Source organism: Monodelphis domestica, chromosome 2 (assembly GCF_027887165.1).
Source record: "Monodelphis domestica isolate mMonDom1 chromosome 2, mMonDom1.pri, whole genome shotgun sequence".
NCBI classification, from domain to species: domain Eukaryota; kingdom Metazoa; phylum Chordata; class Mammalia; order Didelphimorphia; family Didelphidae; genus Monodelphis; species Monodelphis domestica.
Genome location: NC_077228.1, coordinates 261,832,594 through 261,852,522, shown reverse-complemented (window position 1 = coordinate 261,852,522; position 19,929 = coordinate 261,832,594). Strand labels below are relative to the sequence as shown.

Here is a 19,929-nt window from a genome sequence, read left to right as displayed (position 1 = left end):
TCAGTCCTGCCATCGGATCCTCATGATTGACCAGAGAGAGCGTTGGTAGAATTGCTCCAGCTGTTTCATGTGCTTCCAGTACAGTGTCCATGTCTCACAACCGTACAGGAGTGAGCTGAGGACCACTGCGTTATACACTTTGAGCTTCGTCGCAGTGCTTACACCTCTGTGTTGGAGGACTTTGGAGCGCAGCCGCCCGAGTGCCTGGCTAGCCTTTTGGATCCTGGCATTAATCTCGTGGTCTAGGGACCCTTCGTTGGTTATGGTGCTGCCCAGGTACTTGAAAGTGTTGATGTTAGAAAGCTGCGTGCTGTTGATTGTAATGCACAGCTGGTTAGTTGGCTTCCCTAGTGCAGGTTGCAACAGCACCTCTGTTTTGCTGAGGCTGATAGTCAGGCCAAACAGTTTTGTTGCTATAGAGAACCTGTCCACAATGGTTTGGAGATGATTTTCTCGGTGGGCCATGAGAGCACAGTCATCTGCAAAGAGAGCTTCCAAGATGAGTCTCTCTGTTGTCTTTGTTTTTGCAGTCAGGCGGCAAAGGTTGAATAGTGAGCCATCCAGTTGGTATTTGATGTAGACACCCAGGTCTAGATCCATCACAGCATGTCATAATACTTGGGTGAAGTATAGGTTGAATAGTACCGGAGTGAGGACACAGCCTTGTTTCACGCCATTGGAGATGTTGAAGTGATCGGAAGTCTCTCCACCAGATAGGACTTCCCCTGTCATGTCAACATGAAAGAGCTGGATCAGTTTGACGAATTTTGCTGGGCAATCGAGCTTGCTAAAGATCACCCACAATGTGTCCCTGTTCACTGTGTCGAATGCCTTCGTCAGGTCTATGAAGACAATGTAGAGACTCAGGTTCTGCTCAAGGCATTTTTCCTGCATTTGCTTCACCATGAAGACCATGTCGATGGTGCTACAATCTGGTCGGAAGCCACATTGTGATTCAGGCAGGTTCTGCTCTGAAACAGATGACAGGAGTCTGTTGAGTATAACACAGGCGAGGATCTTTCCAGCATTGGAAAGTAGTGAGATGCCTCTGTAGTTGTCACAGGCTGCTCGTGAACCTTTGTTCTTGTATAGGGCTATGATGGAGGCATCTCTGAGTTCTGGGGGGCATGTCTTCCTCTTCCCATATGCTGGTCAGCACTATGTGGAATGCCTAGAGCGCCTTTCCATTTAAAGCCTTGTACACCTCGGTTGGGATCCCGTCTTTACCGGGTGCCTTGCCTGCACTCATTTGTTTAATGGCTTTTTGGACTTCCTCTATTGAAGGAGGAACATCAAGTTATTCAATGGTGCGGTTTTGGGGGATCTGGTCAAGGGCACTTTGGTTGACTGAAGAGGGTCAGTTGAGAAGCTGACTGAAGTGTTTTTTCCATCTGTTGCTGATGCCTTTTTTATCTTTTATGAGAGTGTCACCATCAGAGGATAGCAAGTGGTGGTGGGTTTTAATGGCCCATAGACAGTCTTGAGGGCACTGAAAAATTGTTTGTAGTTTTTTGTATGAGCAAAGTGCTGGATTTCTTCTGCCTTTTTTCCCACCATTGGTCTTGCATCTTCCTGATCTCACACTGTGCTGTGGCTTGGAGAGACTTGAATCTGTCCTTTTTAGGAGCAGAGTTTGGGTTATTTTGCCACTCCATAAAGGTTTTGTTCTTTTTGCTCAATAGGTCTTCAATAGCAGTGTTGTTCTCATAGAACCAGTCCTGGTGGTTGCATTGTTTGGGGCCTAGGACTGCCTTTGATGTTTCCTTCACTGCATCTCTGAACTGGTTCCATTTCTTGGTTGAGCTTCCAGTGAGTGGTCCCTTGGCAGACAGCTTGTCATCCAGGCAGGACTGGAACGATTGCAAATAAGATGGATCTCTAAGACGACTCACATTGTAAAATGCGCGAACTGTCTGGGCTTGTTTTGGATGGCGAGGCGTAATGCGCATTTGAAGAGTCACTCTAAGCAATCAGTGGTCTGTCCAGCATTCAGCTCCTCTCATGGCTCTGGTGATCTGTACATCCTGGATGTCTCGCCGGCGTACAATGATGTAGTCAATGAGATGCCACTGTTTTGATCGTGGGTGCATTCATGTTGTTTTATATTTGTTCGCCATTCTGAACACAGTGTTCATGATGGTGAGTTCGAACTCTGAGCATTTGCTGAGTAGCAGTAGGCCGTTGTTGTTCATTTTGCCCACGCCGTGTTTGCCGAGCACTCCTTTCCATCTTTCATGGTCCTGGCCAATGTGGACGTTGAAGTCTCCCAGTAGTATCAGCTTGTCATTTTGGCACTGAGTGCAGGACGGCACTCAGGTCAGAGTAGAATTGCTCGATGGTCTCTTCTGTGCTGGTCAGTGTTGGGGCGTATGCGCTGATGATTGTGGCATACCTGTCTTTGCTGAGAGGCAAACGGATCTTCATGAGCTTCTCTCTGATGCCCACAGGCAAGTCTGGCAGCTGTTTGAGCAAACTGGTCTTGATAGCCAGGCCAACACCATGTATTCTGTCTTCATTTGAGGCTCTATCTTTCCAGAAGAAGGTGTATCCAGTGGCGGATTTGCTGAGTGATCCATCTTCTGGTAAGCATGTTTCGCTTAAGGCTGCGATATCGATGTTATATCGTGCCAGTTCTTTACCGATTAGAGCTGTTCTTCTCTCAGGTCTTGGGGTATTCTTTCTATCAAGTAATGTTCTGATGTTCCATGCTCCTAGTAGGAGTTTCTTTGTATTATGTTTTCTTTGTTTTCGACCGCTTAAAGGGATGACCTGCCAGCCACGGTGTGTTGACCGAGTGTTTGTAGGGCAGGCAGTGTTTGTAGGGCAGGCAACCTTTTCTAGTCCCCTCCCTTGAGTAGGGTGAGCAGTGCTGTCCTAGAGAGGGCTGCTCAGTCGCCCAGGATGCTGCCCTACAGGGCCAAGCGACCACTGCTCCGTGGGCCACCTATGTGTAGGATCATGACTACAACTGCCAGTGGTCACCTCCACCTGTTGTGTCGCCACTCCCCCATTGCCGCAGGTCTTGAAGAGGGTGGACAGGGTTAGAATAGATGAGTGTGCACAAAGATACTTGTGTGTGAAGGAGATTTAAGTGGAAAAGTCAATGCACAGAGACAGTCCCACTCTCTCAGCGTTGGAAGCCTGGGCCCAGTGGCACGAAAAGTCGTGACACCTGGAGACTTCCTCAGCTGCATTGGATGGCCATGTTGTCTTTTGTGCTCCAACACGCCCTGAGCACTCCACAGTGCTTTGCTGAGTCACCATCTCAGCCGTTGAACCTTCTTATTGGTTTCTTCCGCCTGTTACTACGAAGCAGTCTTCACATGCTGGGTGAGCAAAGCCCTGGTTCACCAGGGGTCAATGACCTGATGGCTACCCTCACAAGGTTTAGCCGGCCTGTCGAAGCCGTTGCCCGGGTTGTGGCCACTGCCGCAAAGCTAGCAGCTACTGGGAGCCACAAGTGAGAGCTGGGTGTCAGGTGGGGGTCAGAGGCTGGAGAGCTGCCCTAGGAGGGCACAACAAGCCCTCCATACCAGAGATACTACCCCACCCTGAACACCCCATACACCCCACAATCTAATCTTTCACTAATTGGAGGTGGGGGAAGGACGTGTTCAGGCACCATTTGGGACATTTAAAGCAGCAAACATTGAGAAAAGAGTTTAAATATTCTCCTCTTTTTCATTAGAGGCCAGATGCTGCAGGATTGAAACTGGTGCCTGGGTTCAAGGAAGAGAGGGGACTACTTGGGGAGAGGAAGGACTGAAGGAATATAATTCATCTTCAAGGTTAGAAAGATCAGTGGAGGAAAGACTGTAGTGTATTAGGGAAAATCAGTAATGACTATGGTTGGACTAAGGAAGCCTTTGTAAGCAATGGTAGGTCTTGGAGGGCAGGTAGCATTCAATAGGTACTATGGGAAGAGTTCCCTCTGGGCTTTAAGGTATTGGAAAAAACCATTATGCCACCAGACCACAGTCATATTTATAGTAATTTTAGATTATAGGGATTAGAGTAGTTTGAAAGAGGAAGAAATGGGAGGGTGATCCTACATTATGCTAAGGAGGTTGGATTTCATTTCAGGCATTTAAAGGTTCTGAGCAGAGAATATTATCACCACCTTGTACATAAGGGATAGGTAATACTGTAAAACATAAGTGGGAGGTGGGAGAGCTGCTGCAAAAGACCTTGAAAGAGTTAATAAGGGAGTAATTACACATGTAGAATGACATCATTTTCATGGAGGGTTATTGCATAGGAAGATTTATGTTTCTCCATTCTATGGGGGGAAAGCAATATGTAGTTAAATTGCCATTTTCAAGGCCTGAGGTTATCATCCCACATCCATTTTCTCTCATTTCTTAATTTAATTGTTACCAGTAACTTTGACTAGAATAGGCAATTATGCTCTGATTCATCAAGTAGGCAATGCAAAGCAGAACTTCCTCAGCGAGGGGATGTAGCTCAGTGGTAGAGCGCATGCTTTGCATGTATGAGGCCCCGGGTTCGATCCCCGGCATCTCCACGCAAGGTTTTTTTTTCTTTCTTTTCCTTTCTAATTGTATAAAATAATCTACCCAACATAGATATAAAAGTACATTATCGTTAAAGAATGCAGGAAAGCAGATCAAGAACTCTCATATTGCAGCTGAATGCTTACTATTTCCCCATTATTCCGACACAGTTGCATCTTCAGCGACTTAGTTTCCAGCAGAGGGCCCTCACAGGATCTGCCTGGTACTTACTAGCGCGAAGCAGCTTTGTTTGCGCGAAGCCCCGCCCCCGAGTTTAACCTTTCACTCCACGAGTGTTTCGCTCCCCCTCCCCCTTCCCACCCTACTCTGCGCCTGCGTCTTTGTGGTCGGCCTAAGATGAATTTCGTTGGGCGTGGGGCCGCGTCTGGAAGGGGCTGTGGTCCGTCATCCACTGCGGTCGTGGCTACCTCCTGAAGGGGACGTAAGGAGCTCACTGGTTGCTCTGACATGATGTGAATTGATTTTGTGGCCTCACCTTGAAGCCAGAGGACTAGAGGAGACCGTCGTACAGAGAGGAGAAAAATAGAAGGGAAAGACTGGGTCTAAGGAGACAGCAGGACGAGCATAAGTAATTATTAAGAATTGTTCTTAATGAAGGCAAGATACTAAGGGGGCTGTTTCACAATTGGCAGGGAGTTCCGGCTCCAGAAGGGGCATGTTTCCCTAGCTAGCATTTTTGTTCACTTGAAAGAGAAAAGGAAACAATCGAAGGAAGTTTGAGAAAACTTGATAATTTTTGAAAAAAGGAATTGGCAACTCCTGTGTTCGGCTGCCCGGCTAGCTCAGTCGGTAGAGCATGAGACTCTTAATCTCAGGGTCGTGGGTTCGAGCCCCACGTTGGGCGCTTACTTTTTTTCCATTCCTGTATATAAAATACATGTTTGTATTTTATAGGGGGGAAAGTGCCCTTTAAACTTCCCTACAAGATGTAAGTATGATGTAGATACTCCTGCATCTCTTCAAACTTTGTTGATTTCCACAGAATGAAGGCGAGTCCCTTCCCCTCTCTTTGCGCTCCAGTTGATACCATAATTTGCCTAGGGTTTTTCCTTGTTTGGGGCATAGCTACTTTTCAAATAACGGAAACTCGGTAAATATTAAGTGACTTGCAGGTCGACACACACTGTTCTACTCATGCAAAGGTGTCATCTTCAAGATTCTATAGTTTGTTGTCTAACTCTTGGGTACAGTCTAGTGCCAGGTCCATCTTCCTCCTCATTATTAATAGTTCTGGGAAAGGGCTGCCACAGCTGGTTTCCGTAGTGTAGTGGTTATCACGTTCGCCTCACACGCGAAAGGTCCCCGGTTCGAAACCGGGCGGAAACAGCAAAACCTGGTTTTCTCAGTCACTGCGTAGCTCTCCTGCTTTTCTCACTCCATCGTGTCAGGATACAAACTCCACTTGTTCAATTACCAGTATTTGCAATTCTAATCCAATGCGTCATCCCAAAATTAGACTTACTTTCCCAATTGGCATTGTGCTCATTCACTTAATCATTATTTTACACAGTAATTATATCATCATTTTATATTAACCCTTTTTGTATTTTAATTTTCTATCCTTTCCAAGATCTGCTCATTTCAGAGAAAACCTCGTTTCAAAATCCTATGTTTTTCTCTCCACACTCCACTATTTTCAACTTCCTGAACCTTAAAAAGTCAATTATTTCCTCTAGGAATTCTGGAAAACAAAAACAAAAACACGTTTCAGAATTATCACTTAAAAGGCCACGATTTTTAATGAATTATATCACCATTTATGTAATGTTATTATCCCATTTCTCCCTCCCTATCCACTTAAGGTTTTCCATATCATTTATGAACTCCGTTCCTTTCACAATAACTGCTTGGAAAATGAAAAAAATTCAGCCTCTTTTTCTTCTCCCCTCCACACTCAATCCTGTGGGGATTGTTGAGAACTAAGATTTGTTCTAAGTCACCATTAACCCTCAAAGAGGAACATTGCCTTAACCAGGAATTTTTGCAGGGCATGTTTAGGATGCAACCCAGGAGGTAAGTGACATACAGTGGAAAACCTACTATGCTACTGGAGGAATGAGGATAAAAGATGCAGCTACCAAAAGGGAAATGCCTTGATGTATATAACCTTGACAACCATAGATTGTGAAAGAAAGTTGGGTTAAGAGTTCACCTGGCACCCACTAAGGGTAGGAGAAACACAACAGGAGAGTTGTGTTATTTTTAGTGGCCTCTAAATTTCAATACCCTGCAGCAAAATTCCCTTCCTCCTCTCCCTTCATATGTTATATGCAACATAGTGCAATGGAAAGAGAAAAAGGCTCCGCGTTTCTCTAGCTCTTATCACATGCTTATTGTGTTGCCTTTGGAAAGTCATCTATCTCATTTCTCTGGGGTTCAGTTCCACATCTTAAAAAAAAAAAAAGTAGGATAGACCAAATGATCTCTGAGGTCTTTTCTAGATTCTAATTCTAAATCCATGATCCTTATGGCCACATGAAATGGAAACAATCAACATTTAAGTTATAATTGCCCAGTACAAATACAGTTCCTATTCTCAAGGAGCTTGGAATTTAATGGGAGGAACAACATGCAAATGATGTAAAAATGGGGGGAGGGGGATGTTGTTGAATTGTGTCTAATTCTTCAGGACTACAAAGACCAAAACATACCAGCCCTTTTATCTTCCACTATCTCCAAAAGTCTACCCAAGTTCCTATTCATTGCTTCCATAGCATTATCTATCTATCCCATCCTCTTTGGTCCCCTTCTCCTTTTGCTTTCAGCCTTTCTGAGCACCTGTCTTTTCCAATAAGTCTTGTCTTCTCATTATTCCTTCCAACAGGCTTGATTTTAGTTACTACCTATCTTTCTACTCTAGGAAAGAAAGAATTCTTTACTCAGCAAGAGGGACAAAGAGAAGGAAAACTGCCTAAGGCCACTACCATAGATTAGGTTTACTCTTTTTCTTCTCTACTTAAGCTCAACCTCGGTTAGAGCCTTCCAAGCTCTTATTGATCTGATGAGTCACAGACAGACACATTGTACATTGACCCCAATATTGTGATATCGTTTTGGTCCTTTTTAAAGAACAACAACCAGCCTATTTACTAAATCTCCCACTCCGAAAACAGCTGACTCATCCTAAATCTAGGACAGTAGAGGGATTAATTTTTTTTTCCTGCTTTTTCTTTTAGGGAGCTATAATGATATGTGTCAATAAAGTATCTAGTTTCTGTGTACCTGGTCTCCCTTTCATCTGCCTTTGAACAAATGAAATGCAGTGTGTCCCAAAAGCCTTTGTACAGTTTTTAAACCATTGAAGATTTTTTTAAGAACATCCTGTCAACTATGGTTTTATCTTAATACTGGCTTTTTGGAAAAGGTAAAAGGAAAAATAATTAGGTAGAAGGGGGAAAAAAAAACAAAACAGATGAGTTTTGAAAGGGCGTGCAAGTGTCTGGGAAGAAAAGAGAGGGCAAAACACCAGAAATCAGAGATGGGGTGGCGGCTTGAGAGGAGTTTCAGCTTAATTCTCCCTTCTGTGGCAACTGTGCTCCCCAGCTTTGGTAGATCTCTGTCTCTCTCGGGCGGGTTCTCACCCCCGGAACCTGAACCTCTTAGGTTTCTAGGCCTTAGTCAGTCGCAGGACACCAGCCAGAATACCAAAGGTTAGAAAGCGGGCGTCGTACACACCGCTTCCTGTCTGGAGTCAGCTCGAGGGCGATGACTTCTGCTCTCCAGATTCCCTCCAGATAGGATGTCTTTCCTGTCAATCTCTGTCTTTGCGGTTAACCCCTTCGATTCCTGTCCTGACCAGCTGTGGGATCTTCCTTAGAGGACCTGAAATGGTGTCGTGACTAAACATTACACAATGTTATCACTTTAGTGACAGTTTATTTTCTTTGCAGTGTTTCTCTCCCATGTTTCTCTTTTTTCCTTTGGGAAAACCAAAAGAATCCCTCCAGCTCCCCAACTGGGGTTTGACGTCTATGTAGGAACATCTGTCTGCATAGGTGTGCGGCGGCCAGGGTCCGTTTATCTATCGGAAGGCCAGTGTAGGTCCTTCAGCCATTCATCTTCAAGCTTTACCTATGCAGTCAAAAAGCGTTAACTGTACTCCTACTATATGTCAGAGACTGTACTAAAGGCAGAGGACACATTATAAGAAGGGGGGGAAAGACCGTCCCTGCCCTAAGGGAGCTCTCAAGTCTAATGTGCGAACTGCTAACTACACGGAGATATTGCTATGGACATTTTGAGGATTTTACTTTTTTGTCATATCTTGATCTTCTAGCTTTACCCTCCATATCATCATACTTTATTTTATTTTTTTTAATCCCGTTGGATCCCCAGGCGGCTAATTGCTCTCCTCATTTTGCCTCGCCAACCTCCCCACGTCCAATCCAGAGGTCATATACTATTTTTTTTTTTATGTCTTGTCACGCCGAAGACTTCCTGCTTTGTAGGGGTCGCTGTGACATTTAGTCTCTTCTCATAATGATGCCAGATTTCTCATCTCACTTTCTTAACGCCCCTCCCGAGTCTTTCACCAATCAAAGGCAAGCCTGACTCTGTATTAGTTGAATAGGTTTTAAGAGCGCCAACTAGCCGTAGTGTCAGGATGGCCGAGTGGTCTAAGGCGCCAGACTCAAGGTTCTATCCTTCCCATCTGGGTGTTCTGGTCTCCGTATGGAGGCGTGGGTTCAAATCCCACTTCTGACACATCTTTTTTTTCCCCACCCAAATTTACGTTTATGGGAAACAATTTTAGCCTAATTTTTTTTAACCGTTTATAACATAATTTTTTAGGAGAGAGTTTAATTTTTTCTTACTTTTCACTCAAACCTGTCTGTCCTGAATGGTACGAGCTTCTTTTTCGTTTGAAATCCTTCCATCATTTTAAGGAACTATCAACATGAACTGGATCCACTCCAAAAACCTTAAAAAAAATTTTTTTAAGGATTTTATTGATGTCTCTTGTTTTTCATAGCATTATAGTTTCCTCCAGTAGCTCTCCCCTTCCCCATCCCATATGACAAATAGTATTTTCAGATAAATCTTCCTACTAAGACCTAATAATGTACCATCTTTTCTGTCGGTATAGATATCTATGTGCAAAGCACTTTGCAAACCTTAAAAGAGACTTTTGCTAGCTATTATTAGTATTCGTATTAGTTAATCTGCAGTGACCAATTTCTTCATTCTGGAAGTCGCTTGGCAAGATAGTGCTGGACACATATTTAAAAGGATTTAACTTGCATAGACTCCATTGTGAAATACATTAATTCAGGAATATCTCCTAGAGGAAGTTGAGAGTGATGTCTTCATCAATTGTAAGTGATGACTAGACGACTGGCTCATAGATTTAAAACATTTATATGCCATTTAGTCCAGCTCCTTCCATTTGCCAATAAGAAATGAGTCCTGGAGACTCATTACTACTCAGACTACTACTATGTGCCTAGGACTCGTGCTAAGCCCTGGACTTGCCCAAAGTCTTCCAAACAGTAAATAGCATAAGGGAGATTCGGGTTTAGTGTTCTCTCCTGAAGTCCAGCATGCATCTCCCAGGGCTGCCCTGACATTTTTCATTTTTATGTTATCTTCAGCTCTTAGTAAAATGCCTCAAACATACTAGACTATTAATAAAAGTTTGTTGATTTAAATTTGTTGGAAGAGGGGGGTAGAAGCATTTTCCCCTTCTTAGTGTGTTGTGAACCCTCTTGAGGGGAACTTTAATTTCTTCATCAGTAAAATGGGATAATATTATATAAGAGATGAGATACTACTGCTTCCATCTCAAAAAGTTGAGGTTGAAAGGAGAAAGTTCCTTTTAAGACTTAAAATATTATTAAAATATTCATTAGTCAGTCAGTCAATAAACATTTATTAAGTACCTATTTATGTGCCAGACACTGTGTTATATAATAGAGATATAAAGATTAAGATGACTTTTAATATTGACTCCAGCCTGATCACTTCATTACTCTTCATTGTGCACATTTTTGTGAACAAAGCTGTGTAAGCTTCTTAAAATCTCCTGCCTTTGCAACACACATTATAGGAGAATCATCCAGGGACTTGACATTGTGGAAGCATATTTTAGTTCCTCTAGAAATTAAGAAATTCTAATGCTCTAGTCTAAAATCTTTTCCCTCTTAGGACAAAAGCTAAGACTTTCCTTTGAAATAGAGTAAGGATGAAAATCAAACTTATCTCTGCCTTCCAACACACTTGAAGTGTTTGGCTGACCACAGCCCACCAAGGGTCAGTGTCTTCTTCTCTATTGGGGGATAAGGGATTACTTACAAGAAGTAAGTCTTTTCTGTCGAAGGAGAGTGGTCTAGAAAGGAACTGAGTGTTGACTTCAGAAATATTAACCCCCCCCCCCAAATTATATTTTGACATATAATAGAACTTTTCCTTCTTCAAGATCTCTACAAATATTATTTAAAATTATCTTTGGGCAAAGAATCATGTCTGAAGGCATGAGGGATTATATCAGCTCGGATGTCTCAAGCCAGAAATGTCTGGATATAAATTCAGTAAAAATTATTTCTGTAAGACCTCAGTCTGAAACACAAAGAATATTATAGGTACTAATTTTTTTTTTCTAAAGAAGCATATGTACACATGCCATCAAAACTAAGCAGGGCTCAAAAGAGATGAATACAGGATTTATAGAGTCTTATTAAGGTCTTGGATCAGACTGATTAATTTTGATACAACTCTTCATGGCAAGGAGACATAGAGACTAGCAAGGCCCTGCTAATAATGTACACCTCTTATACTGAGCCACAACACAGTACTATCCCTATAAAACCAGAGCCCACAAGTAACAAGCCAGGTGTCCTAATCAGTGGATCTAGATAGAGTTCCTTGTTTACTCCTGTTATACAACCAACAGGAGAAAGTAGAGAGAAGGAATGATAGCAACTTAGTTGGAGCCAAGAGCTGATCTAAATAAATCTAAGTAAAACTTGTTTCTACCAAATTAAAAATCTTTAGCATCTGAAGCAAATATAATAACTACTATACTATAGAAGTTGCCCTTTCCCCCCATTATAACCTGTTAATCAAAGGTTAGCAAGTTTCCCATCATCTGAAATCCTTAGGATTAGAGACAATCATAGAGTCAGAGTACTGAATTTAAAATTAACCTTAAAAATCATCCCAATGCTGTCATACCTGTAATAGAAATTGATTCCTTGGGTTCACATATTGACTTAGGAAACTACAAATTAACATTATCTATGTTGTATTACATTTTAATTTATTTTGTTAAACATTCCCCAATTGTGTTTTTAATTTGGTTTCCACAATATACAGGAGTTTTACAGGCTATTTGTAGGCTGTGGACCTAGAGTTTAACATTTCTTGTTCTAAAGATGAAGAAACTGAGGCCTGGAAAAGGTAAGGAAATGGCAGAAATTTTATAAATTCCCATGTCACAAAGAATCAGATTTTCCAGCTTTAAATACATATATATGTAACTAATTTTTAAAAGTGACCTTTGTGAACCTCTCCATTATGGGTCCTGGATGGTCTACTCTACTTCCCAGTAGAGTATAATATTACTCTTTCTTGTTTTAAGTATCTGTCGATGTCTGCTTATAATGTTTTTACATTTTATACCTTTTTTATGGTAGAGGACATAAATATCTGTCTTTTAACTGATTTCTAAAAGAGACCATCTCTTTTATCTCTTTTTGGAGAGACTCTAGATATAAACTATACCTAAGTTTTGTTTAAGACCTTTTCCCTGAAACTTTGGATATGACAACACCAAACTTTAGTTGTCTTGAATTCAATTCTTGGTCCCCTTGCTAGAGGGAATGCTGCTAAGGTGCTTGGAGAACATTTTCTTATTTCCATGAAGAAACCAGATAATCATAGTTACAAGCCACATGGACTTTATAAAAATCTTCCTAGTAACTCCAACCAATAAAGCAATCCTTTTTTTGATGTTTTACTACCTCGATTGTATCAAATATTTGATACCAGATTACATTTAATTTGGTACATTGTTACATTCTATCTCTATTTTATGTGAATTTTTTAATGTGAAATGCTAGCTATAATAAATACTTAACAAATTAAAGACAGAGATGAATGGGAAAGAATCAAGTGTAATACAATGAGATTATAAGGCTACACCAACTGCATGTTAAGATCTAGAGAAGTCTCAATTCACACACACACACACACACACACACACACACATCCCAGTAAAGGAGTAAAATATATATAAGAACAGTGACAGAAAAAAATCAGCTATAAAATCTTTCAACCAGTTCAAGACTACACAAAAAAAGCTTCTAGAATCCTATGGAAATCCCAGGTGGAAAGGAGTCAGAGCAGACAGAAGGCAAAACACAAAACAGGCTGGTCTCATAACAGAATACAAAGTCAAAACAGGGCCTTCACTCACCTAGGTGTCCCAGCTGCGGGTCTGAGCTTACAACATAGCATCCAGGTAGCTGGGGCCATGAATGAAAGCAGAAACAAAGCCAAACAATTACTGCATAAGGCAAGTCTAGTCTTAAACAAACTATTTAAGATTAAGCAGGGTTTACGCATAGGATCTAGGGATTACACACAGGAGAATAAAAGTAGTTTGACTCAAGCACAAATCCCTATGATAGAAATTTAAGCTAGAAATATGAGAGATAGAAAGAAAGAAAGAAAGAAAGAAAGAAAGAAAGAAAGAAAGAAAGAAAGAAAGAAAGAAAGAAAGAAAGAAAGAAAGAAAGAAAGAAAGAAAGAAAGAAAGAAAGAAAGAAAGAAAGAAAGGAAGGAAGGAAGGAAGGAAGGAAGGAAGGAAGGAAGGAAGGAAGGAAGGAAGGAAGGAAGGAAGGAAGGAAGGAAGGAAGGAAGGAAGGAAGGAAGGAAGGAAGGAAGGAAGGAAGGAAGGAAGGAAGGAAGGAAGGAAGGAAGAAAGAAAGAAAGAAAGAAAGAAAGAAAGAAAGAAAGAAAGAAAGAAAGAAAGAAAGAAAGAAAGAAAGAAAGAAAGAAAGAAAGAAAGAGGAAATTAATTTGGTAGCTGCATCTCTCATACTCATTCTTCCAGTAACATAATTAAGAACCAGGGAGAAAAGAGTATCCTGTCCATGAGGATTAAGAAGAGTATCTAGAAGAAATTAAACAAGAGATATTAAATGATAACTGGGGAGGGAAGAATGGCAAAGAGGATAGCTTAGAACAAGAGTAATCATATCCAAAAATTTAACTGCATGAAAATTAGAACTGGTTAAAGAGAAGCTAACTACTTATGAAACAACAGGAAATACAAACAAACAAACAAATAAATAAATAAAAGACTGGGGGGAAAAAAAGAAAATGAAAGGTATATATTATCCAAAATAACTGGCCAGGCAGATAGGGCAAAGATTTATTAGGCTACCTGGAAATCATAAGAAAATCAAAAGGTAAAGAAAAAATAGAAAGAACTGCTCACCTGCAGGGGAAAAAACCACAACATGAAAAGTCCAAGAAACATCAAAACTAAAATCTAGAACTTTTTTTTATTTGAAAATTTTTATTTAATTAATTGATTGATTTAGAATATTTTTCCAGTTTCATGATTCATGTTCTTCCCCTCCCCTCCTCCCATCCCCCTCTAATAGCCAACGCTCAATTCCAATGGGTTTTACATGTATCATTGATCAAAACTTTTTTCCATGTTATTGATATTTGCACTAGTGTGATCGTTTAGAGTCTACATCCCCAATCATATCTCCATCGATCCTTGTGATCAAGCAGTTGTTTTTCTTCTGCGTTTCTACTCCCACAGTTCTTTGGATGTGGATAGTGTTCTTTCTCATAGGCCCCTCAGAATTGTACTGTAAAATCCAGAACTTCTAAGGAAAAGAAAAATATTAAAAAAAAAACACTCCGAACAGCAAACAAGTTCAAATAAAAAAATAGTCAGAATTGCAAGATATTTGGCAGCTGCCACTTTGTAGAAGCAGAAATCTTACAATGCAATATTTCAAAAGGCAAACGATAAATTCTTACAATCAAGAATAAATCAGTCAAAACTAAGTGTTATCCTACAAAGAGAAAAAAATGATCTTTATTTAAATAGAGGATTTCCAAACATTCTTGATGAAACAGCCAGCGCTCAACTTTTTTTTCCCCATAGGCGGCCAGTCAACTTTAACACATTTTAAAACAGAAACAAGAAATAAGCGGAATTTTTTAAAAGTACGCATTTATTTTAATTTAAAAGATACTATTGAGGGATCTGACGTTAAGAAGCAAAAACCACTGCATTCTCTACCTTTAAGGGTCATAGAGAAAGGTATATAAAACAATTAAGACCTTTGGATTGGTTTTAGAAAAAGAAAATGGAAATAGAAATCTCTCCTTGGGGAAGGAGGAAGGGAAAGGAACTCACTATTAAGGGTAATAGGAGTAGGCTTCTGTCAGCGGTGTCAGGATGGCCGAGTGGTCTAAGGCGCCAGACTCAAGGTTCTATCCTTCCCATCTGGGTGTTCTGGTCTCCGTATGGAGGCGTGGGTTCAAATCCCACTTCTGACACATTGACTTTTGGGTGAATAGCGTGCTCAATATGTTATCAATTTTCCAGAGTTCAAATTTGCCCTAAATCTGTTGATCTGATTTTGCCCATTTCTCAAGAGTTGGAGGGAGAAATAGCAAACAACTCTATACAACAACCTACCTTCCAAAAAAAAAAAATCAAATACTCTCACTAAGAAAAACCAATAAACAAGGGCATTAGGTGAAAGAAAAAAAAACAAATTTAGAGGAAAAGACTGGAGATCAGGGCGTTCCTTGAATCTTGTTTTCAAATAAACCTCACAGAGGAACCACTTACGAGGGTTTAAGGTGAGTAGGAATAGGTGAGAGAAGGAATTCTAAATCCAGCATTGGAAGGGAAAACATAAAATGTCCTGATTTAAATTGCTAAAGACCTTGTGAATTTTATTTCTTCCCTTTCTGGAAGGGAGGGCCCTATCGTGGGATCAAGACTCGAAGGAGTTTTAGAGGGGGTTTGCCAAAGAGTGGGAGTAAGAGTTGGAGAGAAAAGGATGCAGCCAAAAGCCGCAACAGTAGCAAATGGAGGATTTCCCCCAGAATTCTGCCTCATAAGCAAATAGAAACAGCTTTACTCATATGGGTTATTTGTGTCCGACCTATGGTGAGCCACACTCAGACACACTGTAAGGGAAAAATAAGCCAGATTAAAAAGAGAGAGAACTTTGCTCTAGCCTAAATCCTTCATGAGCTAATCTAGTGGGCATGAGGAGTATGGTCAGAATAGCTAAAACACAGGTCAAAATATCCCCGGAGTCCTAGTGCCATTAAATTTAGCACTACAGAAGTCTCAACAACTGCTGGATACCAGACACTTACTAGCTGTGTGACCTTGAGTAAGTCATGTAACTTCTGTGATTAAGTTTCTTCTATTGTAAAAATGGAGGTCATAATAACATGTAACAACCAAGGCTATGTAAAATGAGATATTTGTAAAATCAATAGTATAGTGCTTAGTGTCACGATCTTGGGGATCCCAAAATTTGGGATTGAGGGTAGGGTAGCTTGAAGGGAGGAGAGACTCTCACACTTTGCAGGTTTATACCAATCCAGCTTTAATCCAACATGTTACTCTATCAACAGGCTTTAGGCTACTGCTTCTCAAACTAGAAGCAACCCCTAATTTATCTATTTTACTGTGGGATCTGAGCTTAATGCATAATTGGAATCAAACAGTCAACACAACATCGTTTTGACTAGAGCCTGGTCTCTGAAGCCAGGAAGTAGTTTTCTCTCTGCTTTTGTTATGGGCAGGAAGGATACCTTTTTGGGGTTCAGGAAGGATGCCTTTTGCAAGCATGCAATGACTCCAAAACTTAGCTTAAAAACAAAAAGAGATTTATTAATTTAGAAAGTAATGTTGAGAGTGGCCAGGAGGATAGCAAGGTAGAACAGCAAGGTGGGGAGCAGTTCCCTGGGAGGACAGCATGAAAGGAAAGGCTGTTCCCCCATGGGGACAGCATGGATGGAGAGGCTGTCCCCCAGACAACATCAGTTCTGGGGATTTTATACATTTTTCAAAACAGTCACTCAGGCATGAGATGGGGTGATCATACTGGGGTCTGCCTGGGGACATAGAGATTCCTTAGTTTTAGGGGACAAACAGATGTCTGATAGGATCAAGGTGTGGCTTGAAGGTGCATCTTTCTGTCCATCTAGAGGACGATCAAAGGAAGATAGTCATCTCAGGATCCTAGAAGGGTCATTGGGTGTTTTTAGTCTCAGAGTCAGGAAAAACAACAAGGGAGTTCCCCTGATAATAGTTCGCCTGGGTTCCTGGGGTACAGTGCCCATGTCACTTTCACATCATTATACTCAAGGTTACATTGCTCTTTTCTCTGCACCAAAGTCTTCCTTGTGAACTTACAGGATAGAGGAAGGAGACTTGGGGGGATTTAACCCCTTGGTCCCCAGAAGCTTAGTCCATAGTAGGCACTGTTAAATGTTTATCCCCTTTTATTCTAGTATCTTTCCTGTTAATTATTTCCAGTTTATCCTGTAGATAGCTTGTTTGTACATAATTGTTTGCCTATTATCTCTCCTATTAGAATGTGAGTTCCTTGAGAACAGGGACTGCTCTTTTGCCTTTCTTTGGAAACTTAGAAATTAGTACAGTACTGGGCACGTTGTAGGTGCTTAATAAATGTTTATTGACTGGTTGAATAACTGACTGACCTCCTTTACCTGCTATATAACCCTCCATCCCTATCAAAGTCCTTGTGACTGCTTTTCAATAGTGACTGAGGCTTCAAGACCCCATTTGAGGTTTTCTTGGCAAAGATACTAGAATGGTTTGTTTTGCCATTGTCTTCTCCAGTTCATTTTACAAATAAGGAAACTAAGGCAAACAGGGTTAAGTTCTCAGGGTCATACTGCTAGTTAGTTAGTGCCACAGTTGAACTCAGAAAGATGTCTTTGCAGTTGTTTTTCTACTTAGGTGATAGAGCTGATGAGGGTGGAACCCAGCAACACCTCTGAGTTAACCAATGTAGAAACATACTGATATCATAGGAACTTGCCCTCTAGACAATACCCTAAATAGGGTCCCTTGTCCCAAGAACTAAAATTACCACGTCATTTATGTACTGCCATATGTTCACTGACCTGACCCAGGTTACTGGCCAGACCATATGTTAAAAGGAAGCCTCTAGGACTAAGATTGATGTGTCTTCACTTTTGACCCTCACCCTAATCCCTCTATATAAACCAGGCCCATACAATGCTCAAGGTCTTCCACTTCTTGTGGAGGCCCAAGCTATAGAGTTCTTCTGTTTCTTGAGGAGGCCCAAGCTATAGCTTGAATAAAGTACCTCTTGTGTATTGCATTACCGTGTGAGTCTCCTCCTTGGAATCTGAACCAGAACCGGACAGAACACCAACTCTCAGGGAATGCCAAAAATGAAAGTATTTTTAAAACACTTTTTAAAGAAAAATTAGACCAACCTGTATAAAGGAAAGGGTGAAGATAATGCTGTTACCATTAAATATTTCTTCTTCTGCTCTACCACACTGTGACTCCTTTAAAATATGAGATCTACACTTTTGTGGCTAGGTTTTAAAGCCAGAGCTGGTACATGTTAAGGAGTGTTAAATAATAAAATGCATTTATATATATTAGTCATTTTTTTCTTTCTCTAATAATTTTGGGATCTGGTCCTAGTAGTGGTATGATGGGATCAGAGTATGTATGTACAGTTTAGTAAATTTGAGAAGCCTGAGTTCCAAATTGCTTTCCTAAATGGTTGGGCCAATTCAAAGCTCCATCAACAATGCACTAACACACATGTTTTTCTTACATTTGTCATTATCCATTTTTGACAACTTTGCCTGCCTAATGGGTATAGTATGAGGTGGAACTTGAGTTGCTCTAATTTTTTTATGTGACTATTGATAGCCTTGATCTCTTCCTTTGATCACATATCAACTGGGAAGGAAAGTGGCTTTCTCAAGGAATTTAGCTGAGAAGAGGAGAGAGAGATAGGAGGTGAGCTAGCCTAGATAGAATGGGTAAGGGATTTTGTTTTTGTTTTGTTTTGTCTTTTAAAGATAGGTAAACAAGAGTGTATTTGTAGGCATCAGGCAAGGAGCCAATAAATAGATATTCTGTAATAAAAACATTTCCTCTACCTTTAATTCAGGAGCAAGTAAACAAAAGCAAAGAGGGGCAGATTCTATGTTATCCAGGATTCGAATTTGTAATCCAGGATCTCAGAAAGAACAAAAGGCAAAAGATGGAAGAGTGGAGAATAGTGTGAAGTTGAAATGGTTCACCAAGGAGTCCAGATAGAATAGTCCAGAAAGAAAAGTATATAAACAAACAGCTCATGAGGGATGTTGGCCTGGGAAAGTTCTGCCAAATGGCAGTAAAGAAGTCATTTTAAGATTAAAGATCAAGGTGAAGTCTTTTTTTTTGTTTTGTTTTGTGAAGTCTTAAGGCACAGGAAATGATGAAATGATGAATGATTATAGAGTAAGGGAATTTGGGAGCTTATTAAAATGGAACTAGAAGACTTATAAATGATCATGGAACTGAGTAAATTGAGAAACTAAGTAAGGGTATTTGAGGAAGCATATGTGTTAAAATATGTTAAAGTCTACTTGTATGAGGACAGAAGTTGAGATGGAAAGACTATAAAAGCCCAGCACAGAACTTGTGGAGGATAGGAAAATGTTCTCCATAGATAATGTATGAGTATCTTCAAATACAGGATTTTTAAGCTGTCAGAAATAGTCTAGGTTGGGGAAATCTTGTTGGAACCAGAGTTCCATCATACCTTCTTTCATAATCAAGATTATGTCATTCTCAGATTTATATTTTATTAAAATTGTGAAACAAAGTGAAACTGGAATTTTATTTAACTATCTAACTATTCTTTCCTTTATTTATTTACAAACACGGATCAACAGTATTATAAGCACCCAAACCTAACCATTCAACTGGGGAGGAGACAAGATTGAAAGTAACCCTATTGCTATTTCGAATGATGCCTGGGGTATTGTTTGGGTTTTGAACTGCTGCTTGGTGGTTGACTGAAGGTCCTAGGATTTTCAGAGGGAAGAGACTTTAGAGATCATCTAGCTCAACCCTCTCATTTTTACAGACGAGAAGACTAAAGGCTGGAACTAAAGGACGTTCTCCTACCTCTCCAGTCCTAGGTTACCTAAGCTTAGTTCGATCAAGCTCTAGGCTCCATAGATTGTGGTTTGCCAATCAGTAGCATGATTTTCCAGATTTCTTTTTGTATTTCTTTCTCATTAGGCACCTATTTTGGAAGAGGCTAGACAATGGTTTTCTGGACTGACCAAGGTTTGAGAACCTTATGCCCTGCATCTCCTAAGTGAGCCGAGTTGA

The 19,929-nt window shown here is 40.6% G+C and overlaps 5 non-coding genes across 5 annotated transcripts; all 5 read left to right on the top strand.

The window, feature by feature from the left end:
* The first annotated feature begins 4,453 nt into the window (after positions 1-4,453).
* TRNAA-UGC (transfer RNA alanine (anticodon UGC)) lies at positions 4,454-4,525 on the top strand. Its single transcript has one exon. It is a non-coding gene; the product is annotated as a tRNA-Ala (tRNA).
* A 781-nt stretch (positions 4,526-5,306) lies between these two features.
* On the top strand, positions 5,307-5,379 carry TRNAK-CUU (transfer RNA lysine (anticodon CUU)). The gene has a single exon. It is a non-coding gene; the product is annotated as a tRNA-Lys (tRNA).
* Positions 5,380-5,788: 409 nt separating this feature from the next.
* On the top strand, positions 5,789-5,861 carry TRNAV-CAC (transfer RNA valine (anticodon CAC)). The gene has a single exon. It is a non-coding gene; the product is annotated as a tRNA-Val (tRNA).
* A 3,271-nt stretch (positions 5,862-9,132) lies between these two features.
* Positions 9,133-9,239, top strand: TRNAL-CAA (transfer RNA leucine (anticodon CAA)). Its single transcript has 2 exons — positions 9,133-9,170; positions 9,194-9,239. It is a non-coding gene; the product is annotated as a tRNA-Leu (tRNA).
* A 5,713-nt stretch (positions 9,240-14,952) lies between these two features.
* On the top strand, positions 14,953-15,059 carry TRNAL-CAA (transfer RNA leucine (anticodon CAA)). Its single transcript has 2 exons — positions 14,953-14,990; positions 15,014-15,059. It is a non-coding gene; the product is annotated as a tRNA-Leu (tRNA).
* The last annotated feature ends 4,870 nt before the right edge of the window (positions 15,060-19,929 follow it).